We start from the raw sequence: 15,668 nt of genomic DNA on the forward strand, positions 1-15,668 counted from the left end.
CTCACCTATTCAGCTATATATGTTATTATGTTATAGATTAATTTGACTAGTCCTTTGCAAGCTTCAAAATTTCGATACAATACACTTCATCAGGTTTGCTTGTTAATACCCCTATTTTAAAGGCATTTTTAAAAAATTCTTTTTTAATAACTAAATAACATAAAATAGCCCCCTGTGAAATTTTGAATAAAGACTAGAAAAAATAAAAAGAGCAAGGTTGAAAGTATTGATACACCCTTTTCTAAGTGTACCGGGGTGTATCAATATTTTGAACCTTGGTCCTTTAGATAACCAGTTGGGTTTTCAAAATAACTTAGGGGCATTCTACGCTGTGAAATAATATATAAGAGAGAGAGAGAAAGAGAGAATTCTTAAACCGTGTTTTTTGTTTTGAAAAGCAAAACAAATTGGTTTTGATTAAAAAAACAATACATATTTGGAACATGATATTAAATAACAAGATGAAAACATATTTAAACTCAAAGTTCAAAAATATGTATAGTGTCTGATGATGAGATGTGCAGAGTTAGATCTAATTGGTAGAGGGTTGGAATGTGTTTTTGTTGGCAGAAGATCTCAACTCTGGTGAATTGCCCCTACAAATGTGATTTACGGTCTCAATCATAAAATGCCAATCCATAAATAAGTTTCTTTATGTTCAAATGAATAACTGATAATTATGTTATAAGAGATGCATCAAGGTACACTTAGAAAATGGTAGGATATATGGTTGAACAATTAAAATATATACGTATATGATGATGAATACATATAAATCTTACAAACGCATAACAAATTAATCAATGTATCCCACGTACACCAGCCATAAATTAAATTGCACATAATCCGTAATCAATTAATCACTCAATTTCTGATTTGCATTTTTATGGTTGATATATATAGAGCAAAATGATTGATTTACAACACGATCAGTGATTAAATTATATAGCCCAATATCAATATAAATATGGATCAATAAACCTTCACATTTATATACAAAATGGACATAATTATACAAAAATTGCTTACACATGAATTAACCAAATGTTTTAAATTAATGGGCGTAATTAAGTTTAATGTTAATTTACATTTCAATTTGTATTGACCTTAGCAATCCATATCATTTGGTTTAATGTGGCCCTGATGAGGTATCAGCCTACACCCACCGTATTATGTGATAATTTAATTGAACCTTCGACACATCAAAATGGGAACTTGTGCTTCATTGGGAAGTGCTGCATCATGTCATCATGTTTATGTTTATTGTCGACATGGAACTTAGCACATTGGCAATGAAATGGATCGATAAAACTAGAACTGTCAATGGGTCGGGTTCACCAAACCGAACCAATTAATTAGGTTAGTTTTGAATCTGCCGTTCGTTTGTGTGATGATTATTAACAATTGCACCAGGACCTGTTTTTGTTATTTTGATATAGTTAATAACATATAATGGTCTTTTGGTTTCCTTGTAATGTTTTTACCAAAATACTTTCCATATTGATATGTAAACAGTTTACTAGTTTAATATCATTTCTATTAAGGTTATAATATTAAAATCGTAATTTTTAAATTGTTATTATTATAGGTAATTTATCACAGATGTCAAGTAAAATTGGGTCTAATCGGGTCAGACCCAATTATCCTGATCAATAATTGGTTTGTTTCTGGATCCATCTTATAGAACCAATTAATAATATATAGGCTCGAAACTGGTCCACCCTGTACCCATTGATATTTGAAATAAAATCAGGAAAATATGATATGAAGAGGATATGATATCTGAAAAACAACTGATCAATAAACTGGAATCATAAACGGAGTAGCGAATCAAGTATTATTTATCAAAATTCATGGATAGATTTTGATTGGTCAAAACTCTTTTCATATCATATCTGTTCCATATCATAGATTTTCCCTATGAAAATATCCGTCCTATAATCATAAAAATCTTGGCACAAGAGAAGAAGTAATAGAGTCAATTTTTTTTTTTTTAATTCCAGCAATAGAATTGAATCATGAAACATATAATAAACCACCCTAAGCATGCAGAGGAATAGTTGTTGAATTGAACTTGAACAGTTGAACATAGTCTGTGGATATAATTAAATTTGCTGAAATAACACCCTCATCATGTCTAGTCCACGCTTCACCAGTAGAAGCCGATGCGAAGGACTACCTCCAGCCCTTACAAGGTTGTGTTCCATGCCACGATAAATCAAAGCCATTAATTAATGCATATCAACTGACTTTGAAGCTTCTGCAAGTCTATTAACCATGGCTTTGATTGATTGATCAGATGAAGAGGAAGATGAGAGATGAATTTGGTACAAGGGTCAAGGGTGAATAATCCAAAAAGAAAAGTTGGGCCTTGCCACTCGATGGATTGGGCTATATAATGGGCCCCAAAAACTGACACCTCGTTAATAAATCAAAGGTGAAGGGTGAAGTGCCTTTTAATTCTTAGCCCACCGCATTTACGGAATTTTGGGGGCCCAATGACCTATAATTAATTTAGGGTCTGTTTGTTTTACAGTCAGAATTGGAATCAGAATTAGAATCTGAATCGAAATCCTTTGAAATCGGAATAGGAATGGTCTATTCCTATGGTCTGTTTGGTTCAGACAGGAATGAAAATGAAAATTGGAATTAGTAGGAATAGTGATTTCATTTTCAAGGGAGAGGCAGGGAATGGCCATTCTCTCAAATGGGGGAATACCATTTCAGTAAAAATGAGAATAGAATTCCGACTCCACTCAACCAAACAGTTGGAATTTGAATAACCTATTCCGATTCCAATTCCAAACCCCTATTCCTACAAACCAAATGGGGCCTTAGTTTGCTATCCATATTGAATGGATTCTAGACAAGAGATAAGCCTTTGATAGAAATCAAAAAGGTCAGTCAAATGAGTAGTCTATTCTTTAAATTCAATTTTTTATGTGGATCCATTGGTGGAGTCATGGGCCTTTACTAATTAGATAGGCCCATATCATGTTACAGAGCAGTACATTATTATCAAAGATGCCCTTCACTGATGCAAGAAAACCCTAACACTGAGAAAAGTAACAAATAGATAAATGAAGAACACCTTAGGCTTGCCTAGATTTCAAATTGGAGTTTAAAAGGAGTCTTTGATCATGAAAAAATAGAAGCAAAACACTTTGCAAGATGTGCAAATTAGGTTCAATTTGGAGGGAATGCAAATACAAATATGCAGAGTGCAAAATCTTATATTTTGTATTCGTTTGTACATACATATTTGCATATGTACTCTTTGCAAACTGAGCCTGAGGCTATGTTTGGTTTGAAGAAAAAGGTAAGGAAAGGAAGGAAAAGATAGGAAAACCTATACAAGGTTTATAAAGGTTTCCTGTTCTTTTTCTATTTTTTCCTTCAAACCAAACACAACCTAAATGTTGAACCGTTCAGATAAAAAGGGTTATGGTAGCCCTTCACAGAGACAGGGACTGGGGTTGTTTAAGTTAGTGGATTGCACACATGTCTAGGTTGTCTACATGTTTCTTGCCCAGAATAATAGTATTCCCGTCTGGTTAGGTGGCATTTTGCTTCTTCGATCGGTCAATTTTTGTTAAGTTACTAATCAAAAAACAAGGCTGATAAACTTTTGTTTTTGAGCTTTGGGTTGTAGAAACAAAAATTGAGTCAAAAAAGTGTTATAAACATTTGGTAAGAATTGCTTTTAAAAATCTTATAATTCAAATCCAAAACACCATCAAGCTACAAAGCACAAAGCTTAAAATTGGGGCTTCATAATTTCGGGCTTTGAAATCACAAATCCTAAAGCCTATTCAAACACAACATAACTTATTACATAGGTTGTCTATCATCAATTATAAGTTTCTTTTACTTAGCCTAATTTATTCAAGTTTAGTTATTAAAATTACTTTATAAATGGGAAACCAAATATACTTTTTTAACTTTTCTATCAATAATCAGTTTTTTTTTTTGGTGAAATATCAATAATCAGTTGATGTCGATAGAGAAGTTACTTATCTAGTACCGCAAAACCTAATGCCCCCATGAGGGGTGGACTAGATGAGCTAAGTGGTTATTATCAAACTTGTATCCACATTCTCATGCTTGTCTCTGAGATTTTATCATCATTACCAAACAATGGTTCCTAAACTAAAGAACACACATGTGCATAATTCAGAATTATTAGATTAAGGTTGTGTTGCCATTTCTTCATAAAACGTTTGTAGAAATTGGTGCAATTGTCACATCACATAATCAGAAATGTTTTCAATTGATCAATACAAACTGTTGTTGCTACCTGAAATGTCAATTTTGATGTTTCAGCTCTGAATTATCAGTCCCCTGTTTGCATTTCTTTTTTCAGTTGAAGTGACTCCTTTATGTGAGGTGACAACTCATATTTCTCAACAATTTCTATTGATCCACTCTAAACATTTCATCAAGAAAGTAAAATGGTACTAAACAAAATCTAGAAACCTTGGAATTACCTCTTGTGAAGAAAAGCAAATATACAAATAGGTGCAATCACAAAAGCAAATAAACAAGCAAATCACAAGATGAAGGGCTTGTGTTTAAAAAAAAAAAAGAAAGAAAAAAACTCCAAGTTGAATGAAACTTTTTCAAGGCAAGCAAGCTTTGTGACTGTCCTCGTCATTGGATATATCTCTTCTTTGTCTCTAGGGTGATGGATGCTAACACTTTTGTTTGGCTCTTGTTAGATAATTCCATTTAGAGGTGTTAGTGGATCAGTTTTGAGTTGAACTCTATCTAAATCAAAATCAATTTGGACGAATTGGATGGACCAATAAGACATTGAATTGGACCAATCCAGACTTAGTGGTCCAAAATATTTAGACCTGGTCCATCCATATTGAATTGGATTGAACCAATATCTGGTCCATTGATAGAAAATAAGAATACCAATGGACCAAGTTTGGATTGGAATAATTAAAACCAATTTGGGCAAATTGGATGATCCAGACATTGAATTGGACCGATCCAAAATGGTACAAAGTATTTATCGGATTGAATTGGAACCGATCCATCTATAATAGATTCATATTAGATCGGATTTGATTGGACAAAATCTGGTTCAGTTGACACCCCTAATTCCATTTAACTTTTTTTTTTTTTGAGAATTCGCACTAATGTTGCTTCCCTTGTATGAGCCCAGCATGGGTTCTGAGTTGACGATGGATTGTATTGAGACTTTTGTTGAATGGAATTGCCTTTTGGCCTCACACACACACACAAGAAAACATTGTGATCCAAACTTGTTACGGATGAAAACAAACTCTACAAGGTAATAGTGGAATACAAAGTTGACAAAAAAATTCAACCTCTAACCTTGTTTGAAAGTACTAAAGGGAACACTAAAATAAATATCATTTCCTCCTTCAAAACCTTCCTTTGAGAAACCAAGAACCAAACCTTATTTTTCTAGTTTTGCATCTCTTGTAAAAGAGGAAGTCAAGTTGCTTAAAAAGCTATATGAGACAAAAGTAAATTAAATTTTGGAAATTACCATTGGCTCTTTATTAAGACTAACTACCAACTTATGGGTCTCACCTATGAGGAGGGACACCCAATTACTAGCCCTTCATTGCATATAAACTTTAAATTACACAATGTTTGTTCCTATTAGCTAGGCTGCAAAAGATGCAACTTGGCCAATCTCGGGTTGGGGTTTTGTTGAAATTTGAATGGGTTCAGTCTGGAATTCTGGGTCCGATGGAGAATAAATTCTTCAACTGAGGGTACCCAACTTGCACCTCAGTGCATTTGCCCAAGTTGAAAATAGAATTCTAGTTCAGGTTCAGATCCAATCAAAATTTTACAAATGCTTGACACAACGCAATCCAAGTTACACCTCTAGGCCATATTTGGTTTGATAAAAATAAGAGAAAAACAGAATATTGAGAGGAAGTTATTCAGAATTCTCACAAAAAAATTCCATAAGAACTTTTCCTCATCTTTCTATTTCTCTCTTATTTTCTTATCAAACCAAATACAGCCCTATTTTTCCTTAACTTCTAGCATCTTGACCAAAAGTAACTAAACCTATATTCTCGTGTTTGTCAACTCAAGATTTTATCATTCACCAATGGTCCCTATTACATTTAAAAACTAGTTTTTAAAGAATCAATTTTACCCATAAATTTTTATTCAATAAGGGCCCCTCAATAGTGGACATGCCCATCATCAGACTGATATCAACCTAATAGCTATACCCTATCCACAGAGTCTAGATTAGCTGCACTTGATAGCTGTATCAAGGGCTGTTTGACCAATAATAATGTCCCAGTGGCCATCAAGTGTACAGGCCCCACAACCACTCTAATCCCTTTTCTTGTGCATGGCTAACATGGGGCATTATTAGTGGTTCAACAAACTCTAACACATTAGCTATCAAGTGCAGCTAATCTGATATAACATTACACCAATCCACTAGTCAAAACATACAAATCCCTCCACTAAGGCCCCTGATCCATTTAGTTCAGTACCTCTTGGTTCATTGTCACATCTTAATGCCACTGGATAAGAGTGATTGAACATGTTCTCTTGATCATCAAGAAGATGGAAGATTGTGACTACTGGACCCATAACAACAGCTGTATAAATTTGTATTGATTCTTTCTTCATTCATCAAGAAGTAACTTGCTTTTAACCTGTACTTTTCTTTGTTTGTACTTTATACACTCTTTTTCTTTACTATGTTTTGACAAAAAAAAAAACCATCATTATCAATATGTTTATCTTAGTTAAGTTCATCTTCATCATCTAAACCTTATGCCAACTATATGGGGTCAGTTAAAGGAATCCAGTTTGACCATTTCATTCTATTCATTGTTAAATTATGATCGCTTAAATCATTTCTTATTACTTCAACCCAAATCATTTTTGGATTTCGATCTACTTCTAAATCTTGGATTATTTTAACCAAGATACCATCATAATTTCTTGTTAAATTGCTTGTTTCTTCTTCTCCTTACTTGAAAGAGTAACTAGTGGATTTAAGAATTTCATGTCAGCTTGATCATGAATCAGATAGTGTGAAGTATAAGCTTAAAGGAACCCCTGGACGTGTTTTAAGCCTTTTCTGGTGTCGGCAGGTGGGAAGGATCAGTATCACATCGTTACAACTCTAACCCGCCCAGCAGGAAGCATATTAATTTGGTATGATGCATCAATCAGTCTTAATAGTCCCTCTTGAACAAAAAAATCCAGTTCATTTGATATGATGTTCATGTGCTTTCCATCATTATATCTTCATCACCATCATCTCCATCATCATTCAGGCTTTGTCTACTGGTCCACCATTTCATCCATTCATAACGATTCAAGCCATTTTCTTATAACTTTAATTTAATCCTTGCCCCTTTCAATCACTCTAGAAACTGGATAAATTGAATTCTTTTAATGGAGGGTGATTTAAATCCAAATTTTCTACACAATTGAATGAGAAAAGTACACAATTGGATTGACTGGACCGATTTTGCAGATCTGGTCACAAAACCATAGTACTGTAAAAGTTGGACCAGTGGAGAGAAGCTGTCAAACCAAACAGTCCAAACCGAAAAAGACAGTGTGAACTGCATGCACTAGCACTACCCAGAATTCCTTTCTTCTTCTTCTATCTTATCTGACTATTCTGGACCTGTCATTGCTGCATTCGGGTTGGACCGGCGGTTGTCAGATTGAACTGAATGGACCACATCTTGGCTAGTTGGCTTATCTCTGGACCAGCTTCTCTGACATTGATCTGAACAACCTTTCTACCTGCAACAGTACTGGAACCCAATATATTAATGTTGTTTCGTTAATTAAATAATGCTAACAGGCTACCATAGATTGGACCAATAAAGCAATTTTTGTACGGTTTCTATTGGCTTTACAATATGGTCCCCCATCAATCCAAATGTCCAATGGCTGGCAATGGCATCAGAAGCCATAGATATTCTCTGCTAAGAGAGCATCCCGGGTTGGGCTGGAAGGGAGGTGGGGGGGCCACACAGGATTTGTAGTTGCAGTCTGGGCCTCAAAGGGCCCCCATAATTTTTCCATATGTGGTGGATTCTGAGGATTAGGACCAACATTATGTGGGTCCCACTAAGAAGGGTACCTTTCATTTAGATAGATCAACTTGATCAGACAAATATTTGAGTTTTCATTGGTCACTGAAGAACTTGCTTCCCCCATTCGAATTTACACTAAAAAAACACATACTTGTGATCTGGTTTCAAATCATCAGCCCATTTTAATCTCCACTTTTGGACCCAACCAAATCAAACGGTCAGTCCCAACCCTCTAAGTATGGGCCCCCACACCAATTTCCACATCTTGCATCTCTTAGATCTCTAATACAAGCCCACAGTATTTCATTGACATTAAAGGATTAATCTGAGGATTCTTCAATTAAATGGGTCAAACTAAACAGTGATCCCACTGACTATTCTTAGATATTCTGATTGCTCCACTTCACAAACACATAAAAAATGCTGAAGAAGCACTTTTCTCCTTAGCTTTATCCAACAATGTTGCTGGAACACTTTGAAAGGCTGTTACTTAAAGGGAAAGCATGAATAAATAAACAAACATATAATACTATGTACATACCTACAGATTCTCTGTTATTATAATAAACAAAGGAATTAGATCAAGTGCTTAAATAATTAAGAAATCTGCTCTTTTCTGTGAGACAGTCTGGATTAAGAAGGTGGCTTGACCATTGAGAGTGTGAAAGATTGAAGCACTTTCATTCATGATGAGCAGTCTATTCATTGTAAATCACTTTCTGGGTAATATTAAGATTAGAATAATGTCTAAGAACTGGGGATTCTGTTAATGGATGCGGAGACTCTGAGGAGGAAGCTTTAGATTCACAGTCACGCTTTACCCACCCCATGTGCTCTCGTTCAAGTGGAGGAGTTTCTTCAAGCTCCAAACCCTTTGCTTGAGTTCTTTTTCTCAACTCCACATCATTGAATTAAAAAAAAAAAAAAAGAATAATCAATGGGACAAAACGGGTTGTGGACTGACCCGGTTTGGCTCCAGTCATGAAATATGAAATGGGGTATTGGTAGGGTACATGAATAGATAGAAATTTGGTTACCCAAAAAAGAAAAAAAAAAGGGTAGACGTTTTCTAATTAATTACTTTATGAGCAGATTAATAGGGTTCGGATCGTACATCTTGAAGTGATCCATAATCCGAACGGGTTTGGTTTTATATTAGAATCTTTGTCCAAATGAATCCACGCCATTCAAATATGGAGGATTGGGGTATTGTAGTCCTACTGCAAATAATTTGTATGGGACCTTAGAAGGGTGATCATGGAAAACCAAAAAAAATCGATAAAACCAAATCAAACCGATGAAATTGAACTGAAATTTTCCGTTAATTAGTTCAGTTTTGGTTAACCAATATATATATATAAAAAAAAAAAACTGGTGGTTAATTGAATCGATTGATATACATGTATTTATATATATTATATATTTATGTAATATTATATATATTTTTCATATATATTTTATATTAACTAAATGAACATATATGCATTATATATATTATTTATTATTTATAATATAACATTTTATATGTATTTCTAGTTTTTATTATACTTATATATTTATTTAAAATATATATTATAAAAACCAAAAAAACCCTAAAAACCAATGAATCGAATTGATCAATTGGTTAACCGAGCGACTTCGATTCAGTTTTGGTTGCCGGTTTTCTAAAAATCAGTACCACTACTTTGGTTTGGAAAATAGCTCCATAGTTTGGTTAACCAAGCATGAACACCCCTACCTTCTTCACTAGCCAATTTGTGATACTCAAACCATTCCAGACAACACAACCAAACTGTCACATGGCAATTTTTCCCATGAAACTGGGTTCTTGCCTTGCCCTGAATGGGATGGGTTTTTCTTGATCTTAAATGGGGATGGAAAATATTTTTGCTCCAACCCCAGTGATAAATTATTAAAATACCCTTAGATTTAATTTAAATTTCTAAATTACCCTTGATTTTTTTTGAATTCCTAAAACCCCAATATCTTGTAATCTCATTTTCTAAAATACCCTCAAATTCTCATAATCATCCTTCTAAAATAGCCATAAAAATTTGACACATTTATAAGTGATTGCCTTGAGATGGAGAATATTCAAAGATTCCCCATCCCTAATAAAAAGGGGGAACCCCGCACCGTCATTATGGACAGGGTAGAGCCATAGGGGATTTTGACTATGGGGCAGGGATGAGAGGGTGTGCCCGGCCTTAAACCGGATGGTTTTTCACTTTTTTGGTTGCCCAACTTTTAAAAATATTAACTTGGTCAAGCTATCCCAATTACATGTATTGATATGTTATACCTTCTAATATTTGTTGTTTTATATAAACTAGCTTTGAAAGATAATCTGAAATCATTTGCAAATTCTTTTTTAATTTTCTATACTTCATTTAAAATGGTGTGTAAGCAAGACTTAAAGCCTACCCACATTATCTGAAAATTCCAACCTGTTCTATCATGCAAATGGTACGTCATGGGAGTCCTGTAGAATATCAAGTCAATGTTGCCAGGTGGCAAATCATGTAAAAACTAACTATCCCATTTCTATGATGTGGAGGGATGATGTGACTAATTTAGAGTGTTCATAAGATAGTGAATACTCTGAATTGGTGGTACCTGATACTCATCAGCATTACTCAATGATAACGTCTTATTTGGATCACTACTATCCACTCCATGAAAGACTAAACAATATGTCTAGATTTCTAATCCAATGAGTGTTTTCTCATTATCAATAAAAACAAAAGTAGAATAATTAGCAAGTGAAATTCAATTTTGGCAAAATCTGCGCATTGTATGGAAATTACTGCAATATAATTCAAGGTGATCATAAAATAATACACCAAATTTACATCTTTAACATGATTTAAGTTTTTAATGATAAATGTACCTTGTGAAATATAAACCAATGAAAATTAAGTAAATCATGTGATGGTTTTATGTGGCTTCCTATGATTTTTATGTTCTTTTAAAAATAATTTGTAAAATTCAATTTGCACCAATGTTTTTCGAACCACCGTTGATTCGGATGATTGGACCATTCGGCCTGGGAATCGTTCAGACAACCAGTTCTATTTTATCCCAAATTTGGTCCCTGGCAAAAAATCATTGAATTGGTCAATGATTCATTGACCTAGGTGATCAACATTGGTCCATCCAACGGATTTTAACTGTTTTTATTTTAATTATTTTTTATTTTTTATCAAAATGAATCGTTCATTCAAACCGAACGATCAAACCATCAACCCAGAAACCGATTGCCACAACAGTTCGGATTCCGAGTCAGTTTTTAAAACATTGATTTGCACATTAGCTCATGTACACTTCTATCTCCTTCTTCATGATTTGTTCTTCTCATTCTCTACTGCATGATTTGCTTTAGATTCCTAAATTAAACTCCTATTACTTTCCCTTTCACCCTTATAAGACTTCTATGATACTAGAAAATTTTTTACCAATAAGTGTGGAATCTAAATAAAAAAGGCAACCATGGTGACAGTTTCTACAAGATTAATGTTGAGGGTGCATCCAATGCCTACTGGTTTTGGGCCTGGGGTGGTGTATATGATTATCAAGGTACCTATATTGCAACTTAGACCAAATCCCCCATCAAATTAATATTTCCCTCCTGAAGCAGAGGCATTGGCTTTCAAAGAAGGCATTCTGCTAGCATCTAAGCTTCAGCTGAATCTCCTTATCTTTGAAGGAGACTCACTGGAAGTATTCGAGAATTCTCTCTTGTGCTTGGCGCATCTGTCAAACTGTTGTTGAGTTTAGAGACCTCCTTCATTCAGACTTTTGAATCCTTCTATAACGTTGGTCACAGTCAAGCTCAAGTATCTGTGAAGTTAATTAATTTTGCAGACCTTGTTGAACCCTCCAAATTGCATTGAAAACTTGTTATTGTTAATGGAGGATGTAAACAATTTTTTATTGATGCAAAACTATGGCAGTACAATTGATTTGTTTTTTTTTTTTTTCAAATTTTAGCTTATTTTGTTTGATTGCAATACAAATGAAGTAAATTAAGACATGAAGCAGAATAAAATAAAATTGCACTGATGAATGAAATGAACCTAAGGATGCAAACTCTTTGCACACTGCTTTAATTGATGAATGAAATGAATTGGTTGCAATGCAAACAAATTTGTACTGATGCAAAATAATTTGCATTTTTTTTATCATTTGCACTCACATACATTTGTGCTAGTGCAAATAAAATTGCACTCCAACCAAACATAGCCTAAAGGCTATTTTAACATATTACATAGGGATTAAGGGATGGTGACAGTAGGGCTGGCAATTTTCCTCGTCCCCGAGAGGTACTCGGGCTCCTCAACCCGACGGGGTTGGGGATGGGGGGTACCTTGGCAAGGTCGGGGTCAGGGATGGGGCTACCCCTGAATCCCCGATCGGGGACGAGGACGGGGACGGGGACAAGAAATGCAATCCCCACTCAGACTTGTCCCTGATTAATATATATAATTATATAATATATATAATATATTATAATATTATATTATACATTATATAATATAATTATATATTATATATTATAATAATTATTATTTATTTTTTAAAAGATTAAAACTTAAAAAACACTTAAACAGTAAAAGGCTTGCTAGTTCGTCTTTGTATTCGTCTTCGACAGAACCCTAGGTTTCTCTTCCTTTGTTAGTTCGTCTTCGTTGCCGATTCACTGACTATCGACCGCCATCGCTGACTACCACCACTCGCCTGTCGTTGTTGGACATCGGACAGAGGACAGATCAGGAGTCTCAATAGAGGACAAAGAAGAGATACTCAAAAAAGAGTTTCAACTCTTTAATCTTCCTTCAACCTTCATCATCGTCACCGACTGTCGTTGCCATCGCCTCGCCCTTTGGATTCTCTCTCATCGCCGACCCCAGATCTCGCAACGGTCCTCTCTCTCTCTCTCTTTCTCTCTTTGACTCTCATTCTCAGTCTCTCAGAGACTCAAACTCAATCTCCAGTTTATTGGGGATTCGGGTCTCCGACGAGGATTGGGGAAGGGGAGGGGGGGATTCCTTGCCCCGCCGGAGATTGGGGATGAGGATGGAGGCGATTTGGGGGTCGGGGTCGAGGATGGGGAATGTAGTCCCCGCCCCGTTGCCATTCCTAGGTGACAACAGGTGCTTATATCAGATCGATCCATTGACCTTAGCCTACAGTTGTGACGGCTTGTTTCCACACTTCCAATCAATTTTAAGAGGGACTCTGAGTGACCATCTCAACTATTGAATCATCAGTAATAATAACTGATTGGTTACCAATTTTGTCATGTCAATTGATTGATTACCCACTCTGCCTACATCTATGCACGAAGGTTGTGTTGTGGGACTAAATAAATTCCAACTCAAGATAAAAATATATGTAAAGTAAATATGGATCCCAATCTGGCAATCTATATATTTGAAAGTGCATTGTTTCCTAATTCAAATAAGGAAGGTAGCTCATATGTCCTTCCATCATAAATCAAATACTTTGATTAGAAAGCTCCAACCCAAAGACTTCTAAAGCTTATCACATGGATGGTGGGTCTCATGACATAATAAAACCACACTCATCTAATGCTTGACTAACTGCCCGTATTATATATGGTTATGGGGCATCAGAGTATGAGAATGGTTTCTATTAATTGACTGTGATATGTTCTACCCTACCTGGATTTTGATGGTTGGCCAATTAAATTTCTTTTCTTTTCTTTTCTTTCATTTTCTTAAATTTTGGTATGAAAATAGTTGAATCAATACACAGAAGTGAAGTTTAGCAGGGACATGGTGGCGATAGACAGGTTCGACCCTACGTCACAAAGAGCTTGTAGATATATAAATTCAATAACCCTAGACCTTGAGGGATGTTGTGCAACTAACTTAAAACTCACCCAACCAAGGTTCAAAATATCGAGACACCCCAATATGCATTCAACCGATATGTACGGACTTGTTTATCAAGTGTTTGGTAGGTATACCCCCTTTTTTAGTTTTTATTTTTATTTTTTCAAAATTTTACGGGGAATCAATCTTGGCTTGGCTACCCCCTCAAAGTGGTCAAATGTTGAAACATATGTGATTTAGCATATTGGGATGCTATGGGAAGGATATATTATACATTGAGATATTTTGAACTTTGCACCAATTTAGGGTGCAAATTGACCATATAAATTCATAGTTTGTATAATCAATTCAAGCACACCCGACTTGCTCCCAAGTAAAATTAATTCATAATTTGTATGTTATATAACTACGTAGAATATGACTATATATGCCACTATTTTTTTATTAGTAAATAAATGATTATATATGCAGCCATGAATTTATGTATCAACTATCAACAGTTAGAGCTGTCAATGGATTGGGTCCTGTTTAGGACAGCCTATGCTAGCTCCAAAATCTAGAATCATCCTGATTATTAATTAGGATAAATGGGTCTGACTCGATTAGACCTGATTATTTGACATCTACAATTATTTATATAAATAACAAACTTAAAACTTGATTTTTGGTAAATATAACATTTTTAATAAAAATGACAGTAAAATAGTAAGTTATTTATATGTTGATAAATTAAGTATTTTAATTAATCAAAATTGTCTTATTTATTATTTATCAAATTAAACCTTTTCGATAAAATTTATAAAAAAAACTAGAAAACCTTTATATATTACTAACAAAATAATTGGTTCAGGTGTGAATTGATTTAGAACAAACAAGAACCATAAACTGGCCCAACTATTAATATTTACAAAATAACGGAATTAGATCTGACCCATTGACAGCCCTATCAATAATTTTGTATTTTAAAGGCAATTTTTTAGTATAAGGTAAGTATATAATACTGCTAAAGCAATACAGCTAGTACTTGTACCTTAAACCGGAAATCTTAAATGTAAGGAATAAGTAGATTATAGCAAAAAGAAATGAAAAAAACTGGCCAAACCCAATCTTAATAAGGTTAGGATTAGGGTTTAGGGTTTAATAACCTGAGTTGAGTTAGGATTGACTTCAACCCAATATAATCCGGTCCGACTTGCACCCCTACCATGAACTCTGACCTCATTACATCCAAAACCAATGATAAAAATCATATTATTCAATAATTCATATATGTTGGACCCGGATCCGGTCCATTAACAAAAAGAATTCCACATCCAGGTTTTTTTCTTGATGGTTGGCTTTTAAGATCCGGTTTCTACTCGTGTTGTGAACGGTTCGAATATCCCAGATTTAGAAACATACGGTTCAGTCCATTAGATCCATGCCCCATATAAACAAATCTCAGGAACCTCTCATGTGCCACATGAGAAATATGGATAAGTGAATTCATAACTAGCGCATTTATTGACCCCGAACCCACCAACCCGCTGGCTCTCCTGGTCTAATTGAGCGTGCGTCTTTCTAAAGTTGAACCGACCCGAATCTCATTCCAGATTTCCGTCACGGCGTCAACCGCGCTGCAACCAGTCACTTGACTGTTGACTGCATCGTAACAACTGAGGCGTAGAGATCCAGTGCTACATGGAGTATGTGTATTATGATAGTTATCCACGATAAAAAGATCTTGACCATCCGA

This window comes from Nelumbo lutea, chromosome 7, assembly GCF_056320005.1.
Source record: "Nelumbo lutea isolate HS-2025 chromosome 7, American lotus-T2T, whole genome shotgun sequence".
Taxonomy (NCBI): domain Eukaryota; kingdom Viridiplantae; phylum Streptophyta; class Magnoliopsida; order Proteales; family Nelumbonaceae; genus Nelumbo; species Nelumbo lutea.